The sequence below is a fragment of the Telopea speciosissima genome, chromosome 1, assembly GCF_018873765.1.
Source record: "Telopea speciosissima isolate NSW1024214 ecotype Mountain lineage chromosome 1, Tspe_v1, whole genome shotgun sequence".
NCBI lineage: Eukaryota > Viridiplantae > Streptophyta > Magnoliopsida > Proteales > Proteaceae > Telopea > Telopea speciosissima.
In genome coordinates, this window is record NC_057916.1 from 73,771,725 (window position 1) to 73,790,794 (window position 19,070).

Genomic DNA, 19,070 nt, shown 5'->3' on the forward strand with positions numbered 1-19,070 from the left:
CAAAAATGATTAGCGGTGCGACGGTCATTTTGCGTGCCCCTATGTCAAGGTGCAGGGGTGGCGTGTGTAGCGCGACCAAGTGGCATTTTTTCTCCCTTAAGAAAAACTTCTAAATCTTTGAAACATGATTTATTTATCATAAGAAACTAATTCTTACAAGTCCATTAATAAAGAAACCGAAATGTATTAATTCCTGGTAAGTAGGTTTTCTTCCCCTCCCCCCCCCCCCAGTTGCAAGTACAATAGCAGGTTTATTGTAATTTACCGATTAAGAAATAGAACCAATAATTTAGAAATTTTTGTTTGTTTAAATAATGGTACACCCTTATTTATTTTGCAAATGATCACCAACAACAAAAGTTGTCTATCACAAATGTATAGTCATAATGCTTAACAATATATATATATAGATATGGTCATAAGGTCCATACCTTTTTTATCAACATAATGAGCTTGAGAAATTATTTTAAATTATCTTCTGAGAATTTTAATTTCTAAAATAATATCACCCTTTCCCATGTTTTTTAAGGCTTCGGGAGGTTTTTTGTTGTTTTCACAACATCTTGTTTAATACCCATTATGAACATATACAAACTTTTTTCATTGTTAGACCATATATTGGTGCACCAAATTCATGGTGGTGAGTTTTGTACGAAAGAGATGCTCAACACAGAATCTACTTCATGTAATGGAGAATATATATGTGTTATACCCGCACCCCGGAAGTATAATTAATTATTAATACTTCCCCGTGACGTGTAGTTATCACTGCCACGTATGCCGGTGAGTTGTTCTCACTGGTGGTCAAACCCAGCTATATTGACCATAGTACGAGGTTGCATGTGGAAACTAGTCGGGACCACGGAGGTTGCACCTTGACATGTCAGGGGTAAGTAGTTGACCAAATTTTGTTGTGTGCTTACTGCCCTCTCAAAGCCCTCGAAGTGTGGTCCAAAGGCCCTGACCTCTTATGGTGGGAACCACCTTCCTACTCGCATCGGATGCAAGGTTACTGGCTGCCTCCGACCCTGCATCCAATGCTGCTGACAAGGACTCTTGTGGGTGAGACCCTATGGCTAAGGTGCTATGGGTGTCCTGCCATGTTTGACCCTACCCAAATAGACCCTAGGTTACACTTATGAGGCCTTATCCAAACAGGCCATTAAAAGTGATTTTCTATATGAGAGAGAGGGGTAAGACTATTCCTTAGTCTTTCTTTTTCTTTTCTTTCCTAACCTAATCGTGAAAAGGAGGAGAGCTTTGAAGAGAGGAGGCGGCAAGGAGGAGAAGAAGGAGAAGGAAGGGAAGAAGAAGAAGGAAATGGCTGCTGGGTTTGGAGCCTTAAAGAGGGCACATCTTGTGTATCTCAGACCAGGTAAGCCAAGTGCCCCTTTTCCCCCCCCCCCTTTTTCTCTCTTTCCCCCTTGCTCGTTTGAGCTTGGGTGGTTCGTTGGTTGCAGCCCCAAGATGGGGATTTCTTTTTGAAACCCAAAGGGTTAGCTCGAGTCATGTGTAGTTTCCCCTTGTAGGATGCTTTCCTATTTTCATTACAATCCTATAAAGACCTCTATTTTGACCTCTTGCTGAATCTATTTGATTCTAAAGCTTCAACCACCAAAGAAAACCCCAAATCTGGATTTTTGAGCTTTTGATCCTTTAAACCCCCTTAAATATTTGAATGTTGGGTGTTTCTAAGACCCAAATAGACTCCAAGACACCCCTCCCTTGTCCCTTGAGGCTTAGAGAACCAAATGGGACAACCCTGGGCTTTTAAAGACCTTGAAATCACACTTGGGTTGCATCGGAGGTAAGACTGCGTGAGTCCGATGTTTGCCTCCGATGTGTCCTGAGCCTGCAGGGAAGGTCGGAGGCAAGGTCGGAGGCAAGCCTGCTGAGTCCGACGTTGCCTCCGATGCAGTTTTTAAGGCTTATAACTTATGTAAACGGTGGGGTTTCTCTATGAGGCCTCCCCTACACTCTCTCACACTCTTATTCACTTCCATAGGCGCCAACATATGTGCAATGGGGTGATTTTGAGCGGGAATCGTTGCGCTTATACAAATTCCATTTGAAGTAATTGGTGAGTGGGTTTGGGTGACTGTTTGAGCTTGTTTACTATTGCTTATTCATGCATTTATGAATTATATTGTGACATTATCATTCAAGCATGATTGCATATTTGCATTTATTCTTATTCGATGATGATGATTTGGATGATATGGATTTGTGTTGGGTTACGGTCCGGGAAATCTTGCACCGAACCCCAATACGTGGAATTGTATATTGCATCTCATTCTTGTATCAGTATGCGCCGTGTTGTGCTAGTACCGGGTGTTAGATGGAATGGGACGTTGACACACCCGGATGTACCTCTCAACACGATAGGATTCATGTAGTATATCCGTGGTTAGGCTCGGTTCCTATGCTACGACCCTTACCAACAGGGGTTTAGGTGTTGGGTAGCAGCACCTCGCCTGTGGAGAGTTAGAGAGGCCAGGCCAGGGGTAGTAATGGTTATCGGGTCCGCCTGCGGGTGGTGATGACTACGACCGGCGCGGGCTCCATAGTAATAATTGAGGTTGCATTGTGGTGAGAATGGAAGGATCCACAATGTCTTCCCGAGTTATTGCAGTAGCATATACCCATTGACTTAGCATTGTGTGTTAGGTGGTAAATGAATTAATAATAGCATGCACCATGGACTATTTATGATTTTGTGATTGTGCATCCCCTTTTCTCTCTCACTAGCTCGGTGGAGCTAACCCCCGTGTACACATTCTTTTTAGATTTCGATGCAGATGATTACTGTGGAGCCAGAGACCGTGACTGAGGATCATGGCGATTATTGCCCATGATGATTGTGCCTACGGGCTGTATTGATACTTGGGACTTGTTCCCTTCTTTTGTTTTTTTTGGGGGCCACGTGCCTTATATAAATATTTATTGTTATACTTGTTTTGGGGTAGTTATGCTATGGTCATTCGGGATATCCATCCAAACTATTTATGTATCACTTAGCCGTGTGAACATGAGGTAACTACTGTAAACGCTTCCGCTTATTTTATGATCGTTGGAAATGTAATATTCCTTTATCTTTCGCACTCTGATATTATTGTATTGTAATATTGGTTTATGACTGTGAGTTGGCCACTGCATCGAGATCCTGGCGGTGAGGTGGGATGACGCGTGTCACCCCAATCATACCCTGATATTGTATTTTATCCCTTGTCGGGATAGGGGTGTGACAACATGGTATCAGAGCAATGATGCTCTGCACCGACCACAGTCTTGCGGACTCTTGATTTACTCTCCACAATTAGGTTCTAAACTAAAAATCTTCAAGAACATAAATGATTGTGTGCAGACATAGGAGAAGACTGATTGTGGTGAAACAAGGACTTAGAAGATAATAGGTAACATGGAACTTAGGACTTGAACCTTAGGCTGTTAAGCTACAACTATGTAATTGCTTGGTTGAGTCTTAAGTAGGTCATAGATGGAAAGTTATATGCTATAATTCATAAACAATAATGAATCAATTATAATCACCCACAATTATCAACAATGAATTAAACAAGAAAGAATTAATCAAATACATCGAGATACATATAAGATTAATTACAAATATCCAATTGTTCTAAATCTTCTTGGGAGGCAATCATATTCTTCCTATTTCAACATTCATGATTTCATCTATTCCAACAAAAACATATGATTCCATCCTGCTCAATCAAGAGATACCAATCTAAACACCATAATTGTTCCAGATTCTCTGTTTGGACATAACTGTGCCTTTCCCAACTCAGAATGCAAGACCCCATTTGTTCCAATTCGAAACATTTGATTCTGGTTATCTCAGATTAAATATACAAGTCTACCCTTTCTAAAAGTTCCCAGTTGTTCATCCTAAGACAAGAACTAGAAGAACTGATCCGGGATAACTTCAATTTGTTGAGAGAAAGTTGGGATAGTCATTTGCACCACCACCACCATCGTGACCAAGAAAGGTGTTGATGTCATCTACCCCTCTCTCGATATCCTCTAGGCACCGAGTCTAGTCGAAGAGTTGCTTCGTGACCTCATCGAAGCCATCCACCACTCGCAGGTTCAGCCGCCTGATGGTCGTCAGAATGTCAATACCTCCCACCTGATGAAGGTATAGGGATTCCTTCTAGGTGAACAATAGGTCTTTGCTCCTCCAATGGACATGTTGATAACGCCGACCAACTGTGCTACAGTGAAGGCTATAGGAACCCCCTTGACATATGAAACAACCCGATAGTTTTGTGTGCCCAGGTTCTCGGTGTTCAGATTTGCATAGAAATGGCGAATGAGTTTCAAGTAGTATGGTTCAGGAAGATTGAGAATGTTGGTCCACCCCCAATGCCTCAAATCTCTGCCCCACCTTGTAAGCTTGAGATCATCCAACACTACATCCCGCCCTTCCATTATATTTCTGAAGCGGAAGTAGTCTCGGTAAAGCTCTTGGTCCTCTATCTTTTGGAACCATAGTGGATCTAGGACAGTTGGTGCAATTTGTTCAACGCATGCACGTTGTGTTCTTGGAGCCATTGATTGTTTTAACCTGCAGCCAAAAGCCAAGTAGATAGCAAAGTAATACCTTGAATGTTAAGGCCTAAGTAGATGATCAATGTAAGGTTATGGGGTTTAAAACCTAGCCTTTGATTCTTTTTTCAAGGCAATTAAATTACAGCAGGATTCTTAGGCTAGAAATTTCTGATTTTTTTATCAAATTGTGATCTAAGAAGTTGGGGAAAAAGGGAATGCATGGCCACTATGTGAATGCAATCATACATGATAGAGGTTAATGGCCATATTATGCCTAGAAAGTAATATTTTATACAAAACAGTGGGTTCAAGCAAGAAATAGGTTTATTCAATCATGGAGCATGCCTTGGACTTCAAAGAAAATTTTCAGATTTTGTGGTTGGAAGTTTGAATCTTAGGAAACAAGTAAATATGGTTTGTGACAACTCAGAGAATGTAAGCTAAGCCCTATCTAGTAAGACCGAATCAAATATGGCAAAAGAGAAGAGGAAAGATTTTAAGGATTTTATCAACAATCATGTATACAAGAAAATATGTTTGAAGATAAGACAATGTGATAATTTTCTATGAGATTTTATGGCATGTAAAAGAATTAGATTTGAACTTGGAGAGTTTTCCCAGAATATTGTGAATTGAGAACTTTACCACAATCAAAACCTGAACATAATCCTAGTAAAATTCAACTAGACTTAATAAACATAGCAACAATCTCTAAAATGCTTGCAAAGACTTGAAAATTTATAAAAGATGCAATAATCAAACAAGGATCCAACAACTTAGTGTCATCGATCAAATAGGACTTGATTTACACCTAAAAACCCTAGTTTCGGCCAATCGGTTTGGTATGAATTTGGTGTACATGGCCATGGGATTACAAGCAAAATCAAGACATGATCACAACTTGAGATGATTCATCCCAAATCCAAGAAAGAGAAAGTAGGAATGGGAAGAAAGCCATATCTTGAACAACTGAGAGTTGAACCTTGAGGCTTAGGATTACAAGAAAACCACCTAAGGGGGAGCTTGAACGAAAGTCCCTGTAGAGCTTTTTCTCCCTGCGGTTATGTCCTTTTCTTTGGAGCCAAAAATGCGTTTTAAAACTCGTGGCTCTGTTTTGTTAAAATTCTACGAACAAACGAACGAACGGATCCACTTGTCGTGAATCCGCTCTGCACAAAACTCGAAATTATCATTTTAAAACTGTGCGGATCAACGAACGATCCACACTCATGCATCCATTCGTAGATCCGTTTGACTTCAACTCTCTCTGCCTTTGAGACTTCTGAGACTGGACGAATGAATGGATTTGCATTCCACATCCGCCCGTTAATCCGCTCTACCTATTTTCACGGAGGAGTCACGAACGCACCCGGAATGCTGACGTCGCTTGTGAGTCCACCCGATTTCTTTTAAGATTTTGAGCCTATTTTGGAGACCTTTTGACCACACCTATATGTGATGATCTTGTGCCTATACCCTAGATCAGACACCCCTGTTGTGTGACCCATTTGTGGGGACCACATGAGTCTAGTTAATACCTAAAAATTGAAAGAGGTTAGGACTTGTACCCGACTGGGCCAGCTAATAAGAACTAGCAAGCATTGGTAACCGCTGTGACTCCTCTCTTACCTAAAAGGAGAAGAGTTACCCTTGAGGATGAAGATCCTTAGACCCTATGAATGTAAGGACTCAAACCTTATGGATAGGGAAACCTAAATCTATGCGGGTAGAGACCCTTAAGGGGGTGCGTAGAATCTAAACTCGTGGGTAGGTACTAGGAAAAGGAAAGTAATAGGCTGGTTTGGGCTGTTTATTTGAGTAAGCCATGAAGGTCACGTGTATTTGGAAGTCACTCATAACACCTCAAGCTAGTGATGACTCTATTTGGACTTTACTTGGTCCATCCAAACCTTGTTTAGACTCATAGAGAAAGTCCTATACCGTGATTCGACTTTCCAAAGAAAGGACTTAGCGAACGGTACCTGAGAACTTCTTGTTCTGGTGGATTGACCTAGATGACGAGATATGTCCATAGGAATTTGAATGTAATTATTGAATCTATGCCTACATATTGGTGTGATATATATATATATAGTTATCCCTTAGAACCTTGGACTTGTGTGACTAGAGTGATTCTCTGGTACTATAAGTATGACTTACCTTGACCTTGCTGTGAAACTAGTTGAAGCCCTGACCTTGGTTGACCAAACCTTAGGGTAATGAATAATGAATTTAATGACCGAGTAGGTTAATTTATTGAGACCTGCTTGAAGAGTTGACTTGGACCAAAACTATTAAAGGGTTATTGGTTCTCGAAAGAGGACCGATGTGGACTCTTCCTTGTGGGATAAGCGTAGTAGGTTTAAAGGTTGTGAAAGTTGAAAGCTCGAAGGATGTAACAAGACCTTCTCCAACGAGATATGAATGGGGTAATGGATCACCAAATGCGTTCCCTCCGTCTGGGAGTGAACAATAGGAGATTCCATCAATATTCCAAATCATTCTAAAGTTGGGTTAGGTAATGAGACAACCGGATGTGAAAGCCTTGAGAATGTAAACCCTATGTTGGGTCATGGACAAGGTTAAATCCGTAACCCAAGAATGACCAGTACTAAAGGCTAGAGTGGTATCACCCGATCCGGAAGATCTAGGGAACCTTTGTTCCTTGAGACTTAACTTAGTAGTTGGAACCCTGTTTTCCTAGGGTTATTGTGAACCACACCCCTGTGGTAATGTGACCCTGTAAGAAAAAGAGAGTTGTGGAACCTGACTTGCTATGACATGTAGGCACTGCCTCATCTTGATCCGACCTTTGACTTAGTTTAAGATGTGGGTGACTTGGGATGTTGTTATCCAACAGCCCTTCTCACTTGAGACCCTAGCTGCCTCAAATTTCGGGGACGAAATTTCTTGTAAGGTGGGGAGAATGTTATACCCGCACCCCGGGAGTATAATTAATTATTAATACTTCCCCGTGACGTGTAGTTATCACTGCCACGTATGCCGGTGAGTTGTTCTCACTGGTGGTCAAACCCAGCTATATTGACCATAGTACGAGGTTGCATGTGGAAACTAGTCGGGACCACGGAGGTTGCACCTTGACATGTCAGGGGTAAGTAGTTGACCAAATTTTGTTGTGTGCTTACTGCCCTCTCAAAGCCCTCGAAGTGTGGTCCAAAGGCCCTGACCTCTTATGGTGGGAACCACCTTCCTACTCGCATCGGATGCAAGGTTACTGGCTGCCTCCGACCCCGCATCCAATGTCGCGACAAGGACTCTTGTGGGTGAGACCCTATGGCTAAGGTGCTATGGGTGTCCTGCCATGTTTGACCCTACCCAAATAGACCCTAGGTTACACTTATGAGGCCTTATCCAAACAGGCCATTAAAAGTGATTTTCTATATGAGAGAGAGGGGTAAGACTATTCCTTAGTCTTTCTTTTTCTTTTCTTTCCTAACCTAATCGTGAAAAGGAGGAGAGCTTTGAAGAGAGGAGGCGGCAAGGAGGAGAAGAAGGAGAAGGAAGGGAAGAAGAAGAAGGAAATGGCTGCTGGGTTTGGAGCTTTAAAGAGGGCACATCTTGTGTATCTCAGACCAGGTAAGCCAAGTGCCCCTTTTCCCCCCTTTTTCTCTCTTTCCCCCTTGCTCGTTTGAGCTTGGGTGGTTCGTTGGTTGCAGCCCCAAGATGGGGATTTCTTTTTGAAACCCAAAGGGTTAGCTCGAGTCATGTGTAGTTTCCCCTTGTAGGATGCTTTCCTATTTTCATTACAATCCTATAAAGACCTCTATTTTGACCTCTTGCTGAATCTATTTGATTCTAAAGCTTCAACCACCAAAGAAAACCCCAAATCTGGATTTTTGAGCTTTTGATCCTTTAAACCCCCTTAAATATTTGAATGTTGGGTGTTTCTAAGACCCAAATAGACTCCAAGACACCCCTCCCTTGTCCCTTGAGGCTTAGAGAACCAAATGGGACAACCCTGGGCTTTTAAAGACCTTGAAATCACACTTGGGTTGCATCGGAGGCAAGCTGCGTGAGTCCGATGTTTGCCTCCGATGTGTCCCGAGCCTGCGCAGGGAAGGTCGGAGGCAAGGTCGAGGCAAGCTCTGCAGTCCGACGTTGCCTCCGATGCAGTTTTTAAGGCTTATAACTTATGTAAACGGTGGGGTTTCTCTATGAGGCCTCCCCTACACTCTCTCACACTCTTATTCACTTCCATAGGCGCCAACATATGTGCAATGGGGTGATTTTGAGCGAATCGTTGCGCTTATACAAATTCCATTTGAAGTAATTGGTGAGTGGGTTTGGGTGACTGTTTGAGCTTGTTTACTATTGCTTATTCATGCATTTATGAATTATATTGTGACATTATCATTCAAGCATGATTGCATATTTGCATTTATTCTTATTCGATGATGATGATTTGGATGATATGGATTTGTGTTGGGTTACGGTGGGAAGTACGGCACCGGAACCCCCAATTACGTGGAATTGTATATTGCATCTCATTCTTGTCAGTATGCGCCGTGTTGTGCCTGGTACCCGGTGTTAGATGGAATGGGACGTTGACACACCCGGATGTACCTCTCAACACGATAGGATTCATGTAGTATATCCGTGGTTAGGCTCGGTTCCTATGCTACGACCCTTACCAACAGGGGTTTAGGTGTTGGGTAGCGGAGCACTCGCGCTGTGGAGAGTTAGAGAGGCCAGGCTAGGGGTAGTAATGGTTATCGGGGTCCGCCTCCGGGTGGTGATGACTACGACCGGCGCGGGCTCCATAGTAATAATTGAGGTTGCATTGTGGTGAGAATGGAAGGATCCACAATGTCTTCCCGAGTTATTGCAGTAGCATATACCCATTGACTTAGCATTGTGTGTTAGGTGGTAAATGAATTAATAATAGCATGCACCATGGACTATTTGTGATTGTGTGATTGTGCGATTGTGCATCCCCTTTTCTCTCTCACTAGCTCGGTGGAGCTAACCCCCGTGTACACATTCTTTTTAGATTTCGATGCAGATGATTACTGTGGAGCCAGAGACCGTGACTGAGGATCATGGCGATTATTGCCCATGATGATTGTGCCTACGGGCTGTATTGATACTTGGGACTTGTTCCCTTCTTTTATTTTTTTTTGGGGGCCACGTGCCTTATATAAATATTTATTGTTATACTTGTTTTGGGGTAGTTATGCTATGGTCATTCGGGATATCCATCCAAACTATTTATGTATCACTTAGCCGTGTGAACATGAGGTAACTACTGTAAACGCTTCCGCTTATTTTATGATCGTTGGAAATGTAATATTCCTTTATCTTTCGCACTCTGATATTATTGTATTGTAATATTGGTTTATGACTGTGAGTTGGCCACTGCATCGAGATCCTGGCGGTGAGGTGGGATGACGCGTGTCACCCCAATCATACCCTGATATTGTATTTTATCCCTTGTCGGGATAGGGGTGTGACAATATGAGAGTGGGTTTGTATATGAATAGATGAAATCTGGATTCGGTGGCATGTTTTGTTAATAATTTACATTATATATTTTTTAATAATTATTAATTGTTAGTAATAATTATTTTTTAAATAAATTTGATATATTTTTTATTAGTCCAATCAATGGTATAGATTCTCTTTATACGTAATTACAACAGTCTATGGTGGCGATAGTAATTTTTACCATGCTATGAGTATTGTCACATGATATTGTTTAAGTGCACTGACCTGAGCATAATTAAGTAGTATTACCAAATTCTATCTATTGGTGTGGATTACTACGGAGAGTATCGACCAAGGATAAATATGTCAAAAAAAAATCAATTTTTTTTGAAATCGAGAGCTTTTATATATATATATTTTTTCTTTAAGGGGGAACTGGGGAGGGGGGAAAGCCAGGAGACTCGAACTCGAGACCTCCTTGTGAGCATGGGCATGCAGCACACCACAACTCACCAACTGTGCTAAACAGCTGTTTTTGAGGAAGACAAAGATAAATCTATCCGATGCAAACTGGTACAAATTGATCCAGATCATATTTGTAAGCCTACTCGATGTATGTGCTTTCTTAAGCCTTCTAAATGTATAAGAAAAACATGAGCAATAATGGGCATGAAGAAGAATCCAAAGTCCAAACAATGGGAGAAGGGCTCGGCTTGGGATCATGTTTTTAAAAATTGGTATTGGTATTGATATTGATATTGGTATTGATGTCAGTCTAGAACTCAGTATGAGTCAATATTGATATTGATACAAATACAAATCGATTGGTTCTAATTTTTGGAAGATTTTGCTCTTATCACAAACTTTTACATTGATATAGTATCAATCGATTAGTGATACCAAACTAATCTGATACTAATATTTGAAATCATGGTAATTGATACCATGTTAACTTGGGAAACTAATCCACACTCTCAATTGAGGGGTAGTTGTGTTTATATAGAATGCAAAAGATTACAAGAGATCTCTCTGATTTAGGAAGCTCCAAAGTAGATATAGAAATACAATATACATAGTGAAGAATAGGAAAGACACTATTGTCAACATTGGCAAATGGGTCTATTCCAGAGAGTTTTGCAAGCTTGAATAATCTCCGTTTGCTCAACCTCATGTACAATGACATGAGGGGATGCATTCTCTCTGGGGGTAAAAGAGTTTTTCCTGGTCGTGTGGCCTTGGTCTTCAATTTTTATCCTCTCAAGTGCAGTGCACTATCTAGTGCATCGGATGGTGCACCCTACTTGAGACTTTGATTTTTATCCTCTCAAGTGCAGTGACCACCGTCCGATGCACTGGGTAGTGCACTGCACTTGAGAGGATGAAAATCCCCCAGCCCTGGCCTTGTGAAATAAAAAATCTCATTCATATTGATGCCTACGCACATGAAGAAAGGCTAACAAATATGGCCACAAAAATTAGAAGATGGAATTTTTAAGAAAGGCCAACAAGTATGACTAAAAAAATCGATAGTAAGAAGGGGAAATTTTCACAACTTTTCAAGGTTGTGTAATGAGCTTGAGAATTTATTTTATATTGTCTTTTGAGAATTTTAATTTCTAAAATAATATTAGCCTTTCCTATGTTTTTTTAAGGATTTAGGAGGTTCTTTGTTGTTTTCACAACATCTTGTCTTGTGCCCATTATCAACATATAAAAACACATTTTCCAATGCTGGATTATATATCGATGCGTTAGCTAGATTCATGGTGTCTAGTTTTTTACGAAAGAGATGCTCAACACAGAATCTACTTCATGTAATGGAGATATCTGAGAGTGGAATTGTATATGATCGAATAGATGAAATCTGGATTCAGTGACATGTTTTGTCAATAATTTATAGGGAAAATTATGCATACATCCCCTGCACTTTGCCTTAAGTGCAAATTGACCCAAGGTTACAAAAATCGAATGTGTACTTCCCCTGAACTTTTCAAAACATGCAAAACTAACAGTCTGTTAGTCATACTATGTTAGGTGATGACGTGGGGTTTAAAGTGGACATGAAAAAACCTTTTTACCCTTTCAAAACAAGACCCTTTTCCAAGCCAGAGATCATATCGTCTTCCCCAAAACACAAATTACCAAAGTAGAGATTATCGCTCTATCCTATTCATGTCCCTTTTGGGTTGTCATCGATCCTACAAAGTGAAACTAAGGTTTTTCAACCTTACTGGTAGTGAGTAAAAGGTGCGAGTAATTCATCGTTCGTGCAAGTGTTGAGCGAACGCTACAATGAATCCCTACGTTGCTTTTCTGCGGAAGAACTAAGTATTATAGGCCGTATTGCTCATGTGGTACTCAAGGTAATTATTCTTCCTTTCCAATAGTTGGAAATCTTGATTATAAGCTACACCAACATGAAGACTGATCATAGGGGTTTACTCAAATTGAAATTGAAATTGAAATCCATTGGTGAGTATCCAAACTAATGTGACAATAGTGGGCACCATATCACTCATAAAGTTGTCATTTGTTCATTGGTGGGAGCTATAGAGTGTTGATGACTGTTCCAAAGAGCTTTCTTAGCTAGGTAATAAGTCATAGATTGCAAAGTTTCAGCTTTCTTAAATACATACAATGATTCATTTATAATTACATAATGGATGATAGAAATGGACACAAAATAAAAAGTATAAAACACTGATAGGAATGTATAAAACAACCCAGACAAGTTCTACCCTAAAAGAGAACAAGACATGCATTTATAGATTACATATAAACTAGGGTTTTAATTGTAGAGTGAGAGGTCGATAACCTAGGTGATGGGATGGCAATAAGGGGTGTTGCCTTCTTTAATTCCAAACCAAACTTATCCGACATATCAAGTTCATCCACTACTCCATTTGGCAATTTCCATTGGAATGAATGCAAAATTGATGCCAATAGGTATGGTACCATTCTTTCGCCATAGGGATTCCTACACAAACCCTTCTCCCCGATCCAAATGGAATATATCGAAAATCATTGCCACTAAAATCAAATTCATCACCATCCGAACTCAAGAACCTCTCCGGCTGGAACTCCAAGGGGTTGTCCCAAGACATAGGATCCCTCTGTATAGCCCATGCATTCACTATAACTTTGGAACCCTTTGGAATCATAAAGCCACCTATGGTGCAGGATTCACTTGGGCATCGAGGAATCAAGAAAGGACCAGGTGGGTGCAGACGTAGGACTTCCTTCACCACTCCATACAAGTAATGTAACTTAGGTAAATGAGACTCTTCCACCATATTGTTCAACCCCACTACCTCTTCTAGCTCTTCTTGAGCTTTCCTCATTGTATGTGGTTGTTTCAATAGCTCAGCCAGTGCCCACTCCACTGTGGTTGATGTTGTTTCAGTACCACCCACCATTATGTCCTGTGAATAACAATTAGTGAGTTAGAAGTGCCTAGTTTAATTTCATCAAGTAAATAGTACGTAATAAAATATAAATCATCCATGTTAGAAAAACAACGCCCAAAATAGCGATTTTGCAGAAGAAAAACGAAGAGAAAGAGAAGAACAAGCGCACAAGACAAGATTTACGTGGTTCACCTCTAAGAAGGAATGCTACATCTATGGCCGAGTGATAGAATGATTGCACTGCTTCTGTGAAGCAAATTACAAACCCTCACTATCACATCTTTCAAAGAGATAACAATATTATATTAAAAAAAAAACCCTAACTCAAAAAGTATAGAACTACCCCTAAAGACCTACCCAGTCTGGTTTGGACTTGAATTAACATAGGTTGAAATTAATACATATCAAATTGAGGGGATCTTTATCATCTCCATTTATCTACCCCTCCATTTCATCTCATAGGGGGCGGAAATGACCACCCTAGCCCCTGCCTGAATATACTGCCCGGGTGGGGTCCACTCCCCCCTATTTGAAGATCTCAACAAGAGGTACCATACCAAGAATAAGGTGAAACGGCCCGCCGAAGAATCACCACAATACTTTCTCTGGACTACACCAATAACAACCCATTATAGGGAAACCAAAACCTAATAACCTCGAATATGCAAACATGACAGCTAAGATACCTTAGTAATCCAAGGCAAGGGGGGGGGGGTGTTGTATCTAAGCTGATTGATTGGGAGAAAGGTACCATACCAAGAATAAAGACTTGATGTGGGAGATGGTAAGGCTAGGGGTGGTATTGTTGGGCACTCCTTCCTTTGCCTTGAGGTTTAGCTGCTGTACTAAGACCTGCAAGAGATCTTTGGCTTGTTTATTACCATCCTCATTACCACCGTCTCGCCGCAGGCTCCCTCTTTCTCTTTTTAGTCGTTCTTCGATAACGGAATCCAACATCCGATCGAACCACGAAATCGTCTTCTTCATCTGCCGCCCAATACCTTGGATATCAAGCCAAGCCAGCGCCGGGAAAAGATCCGAAATATTAGGCTCCCCAAGAAGCAACAACACTCTATCCGTTACTCGCCGGACTTCAGCGGTGGCGCGCCGCCTCTCCTCCCCTTCAAGTGTATCACCACCCCACAACATGCTAGTTACAACATTGAAGCTAGTGAGAAACATCTGCTCCCCAACATCGATCAGGGAACCAGCCTTGGAATAGAGTTGGTTCACCATATAGCGGACCTCTCTCCGCCGAAGCCAATATAGGGCTTCAAGTCTCCTATGATTAAGCATCTCCGAGACACAGATCTTACGAAGCATACGCCAATGGTCACCGTATGGTGACCAAACCATGTTAACACCACCGTAAGCGGCAATTGCCCCCACCGCCAGCACGTCATGGTTGGCGAATATTGTGTCGTGATCTTTAAGGATCTCCTTTGCCAGTGATGGTGACGTCACCACGATGCACAGCTTGCCACCTAGTCGAAGTTTCATGATGGGTCCATATGTCTCAGCAAACTTAGCGAAACTACGGTGGAGTTCGGTGCCGATGAAGGGGAGGTTTCCGACTATCGGCAGGCCTCGTGGCCCTGGAGGCAGTGGCGTTCTCTCTCTCCTTGACCAGCGTGAGACTGTTACTACGACGGTGACCATCACCAGAAAGATCGTTAGCATGTGGGTGGACTGGTAGATCTCGCTCCCCCACTGCCACCACCATTGTGCCAAAGCATAAGAACCATCAGAAACTTTGGAGATCGGAGACATGGCTCAGAAATTCACACTAACTGATTTGAATAGCTCAGTTGCAGGGAAAGTTAACAACAACTGAAGAAGAGAATGCAATAATATCATAAGTAGAGTATTAATGCTTATCATAAGTAAGAGGGAGACTAGTTCTTTGAGAAGAGACATGAAGGGTCCAGGGCAGGGAAGGAACTCTAAAACCCCGTCACATCTGACAACTGAAGGTAGATAGTGGACTAATGTCAATAAGTCGATCTCAAACTGTCGAAAAGATTCTCTGAGCCACTTTATTGTTAATAAGGAGAAAGGATAGGGTATGGCCAGGATCTGCTGTGTGCATCGTGGGGAGCAGCAGCGTCCATGTGTGCACAGTGGAGTATTAATGCTTATCATAAGTAAGAGGGAGACTAGTTGTTTGAGAAGAGACATGAAGGGTCAGGGCAGGAAGGAACCCTAAAACCCCGTCACATCCGACAAGCGAAGGTAGATAGTGGACTAATGCCAATAAATCTCAAACTCGTCGAAAAGATTCTCTCGAGCCACCTTATCGTTAATAAGGAGAAAGGATAGGGTATGACCAGGATCTTTATCGCCTAAGATTGGGGGCACTCGCAGTGCATCGTGCCGAGCAAGAGCGGCCATGTGCGCACAATGGGGCCCATTGTGCACACATGGACGCGCGCTGGCCGCACGATGCGCTGCAGCAGCGCCCCTAGATCTTGGGGCGATAGTTTTCCGTCTGGCCGCTTTAGTTGGGTAGTTTTATTGACTAATGTCTACAAAGTTTTTTCCACCCATTGAGGATGGTTGACCCATCATCCTAGGGTTTACAAACCCTTCTTAGAATTTTACTATGTTCCAAAATACTCTTTCAATACCTATTCCTGCTCGTCGGTGAATGTGATCTCATTCACCATGGGTGGAGGGAAACACAGTCCTAATTTCTTTATGGGAAGTAGTTTTCTATCTGTGAGTGTGGCATACACCAGCACTCCCATGTGTCTCTCTCTCTCTCTCTCTCTCCTCCTCAAAACAAGGGGGCAAATGTGTATTTTCATTTGGGGAGGAGAGAGATAGACTCATGGGAGTACTAGCGTAGGCCACACTCCCGGACAGAGTTCTTTTTTCCTTTCTTTATGTTCTTTGTTTCAGATCATTGTGTCCTTGCTTTTGAATATTTCTCTTTTCTATTTTTTTTTCTTTCAAAAACTTAATTCATTTTCAAGCTGAATGGTATAAATATTCTGAGTGTTTTTTTTTTAGAATCTAAATGGAATAGTATTATTTTTGATAATTTGAATGGTAAACTTGCTAATCTTATGCGATTTTCTTTGTACCTAGAATATAAATTTTTTAGTAATAATTTTTAGGGCGAAATTGAAGTTTCTTGTAAGCAGCGAGCTGCGCCCAAACACATGGGCTCCCCATTCGGGGGATAGGGTGGTCATTTTGCCCACCCTTATGTGTTTGGGTGCAGCCTGTGCTACTGCACAGAAAACATTTGGCCTTTTTTTTTTTTTTTTTTTCCGTACAATTTGGCCTATTTTTTAACTTAAAAAATTTTCACTTTAAAAAATATCATTATTTAGACTCTCTTGCTCCTACATCTTTTGTGTTTTCTCAATTGTCCGAGGTGTCTTATCAAATCTATTGCTTGTTGGAAGCTAAGGGCATTTTTTTTTATTTTTTATTTTTAACTTTATGGTGTATTGGGGATATATGATAGGAATACAAAGTCTTTTCATGTTGTTGCTAAGAGTAATCTCAAGAACGAATAATGATGGTGTTAAAGTTTATGGCTTGCCCACTATTGCTAATTTGTTTCCTCAACATCTCAGTTCTATCTCTAACACTAATAATCCTTTGCACCCTTCTTTTATTGAAAATTTGTTAAATCCGATAATTTTTGTTAAAGAGAATGACTTTTTTTGTTCTTTGCTTTCTGAAGAGGAGGTAATTAATGGATGTTCTTTTCAGTATTGGGGCCCTTTCGACCAAAAAAAAAAAAAGAAGTATTGGGGCGGGGCCCTTAAAGCTTGGGGTAATGATGGCATTCAGGCCTTTTTCTTCCAATAAAATTGGGATATTATTAAATGTCATGTGATGTGTATTGTACATAATTTCTTTGCGAATTTTAATCTTCCTTTTGATCTCAACCACTTCTTTATATTCCCAAAGAAAGATAATGCAATAAAAGGGAATGATTTTAGGCTCATAAGCCTTTGTATGGTCTCTTCTAAAATAATCACTATTGTTGCTCAGATTACTGATTTTATTACTCTCACTTAACTAGCTACTTGCTCAGTTCTTAGCTCACACTAGTGTTGCTCAGATTACTAACTATAGCATTGCAAAGCCCACCTCAAAGTCCGCTCTAACTCTCTTTCTTGCTCAACCCTTAGTTTGTGGTATACAGGTCTCCCCCATACGTGGCAGTTCAAATTCTAGTGGCAACATCATGCATGTTTTACTAGATAAGAATGTACTGAAATCACCAAAGGAATACAAGGAGAAACCTTGTAACTCCATCTTGTTTCGATCGGCCCAGAATGTACCAGCCTATACAATCTCCATCAGTGCCTTTGATTGTTCTAGAGAGAACGATAATAATATCCTATAAACATGGCTTTCAACAATAACATTTCCCTTGCATGTGAGGGAGTTCTATGACAACCATATATTATTTATGACTTTGTTATCGGATGAAGGCATCATACTCTAGCTCCCTATCTTTATAGGATTGTGATGCATGTTTGAAGTAGGCAATGGTTATTTGTAAGCTCTGTGATGAATCCATTGGCATATTAGCAGAGCTTTAATCTCTATTCTTGGCCTTATAGTCTTTGGTTTAAAAAGTTATCCAAATTTTAATTTAAAATGTAAAATTGAAGGATTGAGTTTCCCTTCACTCCTTCACCATGGACATCGGTACCATCATATTGCCAAAAGGGTAGGTAATTTTGACTTCTTCAATACGAGGTGCGAATGTGATAATGACTTATGACTATGTTTGGGTGCCAAGAAAAGAAAAAATATAATGATTCAAAAAACATAATGATGTAAATGATTGATTTATGTATCTATCTCTCTCTTCAATCTAAAAATTTTTTGAATTCTTTTCGTTTTTTTTCTTTTCTTGGCATTTAAACATAGCTTTAGGGTCTTTTTGGTATAATTTTTTATTTTCATTTTCATTTTCTAATAATTTTTTATTTTTCATGTGTTTGATATCATTTTTTAAACTTGTTTTTATTTAAAATAAACAAAAACACCCCCAAAATCATTATAGACTCTTGAGTCTACTATGGATTATAGTCAAAAACGTTTTTCCTTCATTTTTTCGCTCAAGTTTAATGATGTGCTCTTAAGCCTTCAAAGTCAAGGGTAAAAGCATCATTCCGTACTTTAATTAGAATGACAAGTCCTGACCCCTTCTACTTCTTCTTCCTGCAGCCCCACCCACCCCAGCCCCACCCCTACCCCTTGCTGCAACCCAAACAACCCCACCCGCCCCTACTCCCTACTGCAATGTAGGAGAACTAAGTGCAGAACTCTGGGAGAGTCTAAGAGAGATATGGAAAGTAACGATACTTTGCCAACTTCAGATCTCCCATCTCCGTTTGGCCAATTTCGTGGGAATTTATCTGATTTGGAACTCCGAGAGACCGCTAATGAAATATTCGTCAATGCTTGTAGATCTTCCAGTGGAAGGACAGTAACTTTCATTCCAAAATCAGAGAAGAATGAGATGGTCCCCGTCTCCGTCGTTGCTGTCTTATACTACTTCTGTTTTACCTTCTTCTACTTCGCCTTCCTGGCAGAGATCACTCACTTCAACTGTTGCTAGTAATTTTAAGAAGGCATTGGGGTTGAGATCTTCGAAGAGTCTAGGAAAGGAGA

General features: G+C 40.8%; 1 pseudogene; it reads right to left on the reverse strand.

Annotated features, from left to right (window-relative positions):
* Window positions 1-12,783: 12,783 nt before the first annotated feature.
* On the reverse strand, window positions 12,784-15,191 carry LOC122654355 (annotated as a pseudogene).
* Window positions 15,192-19,070: the final 3,879 nt, after the last annotated feature.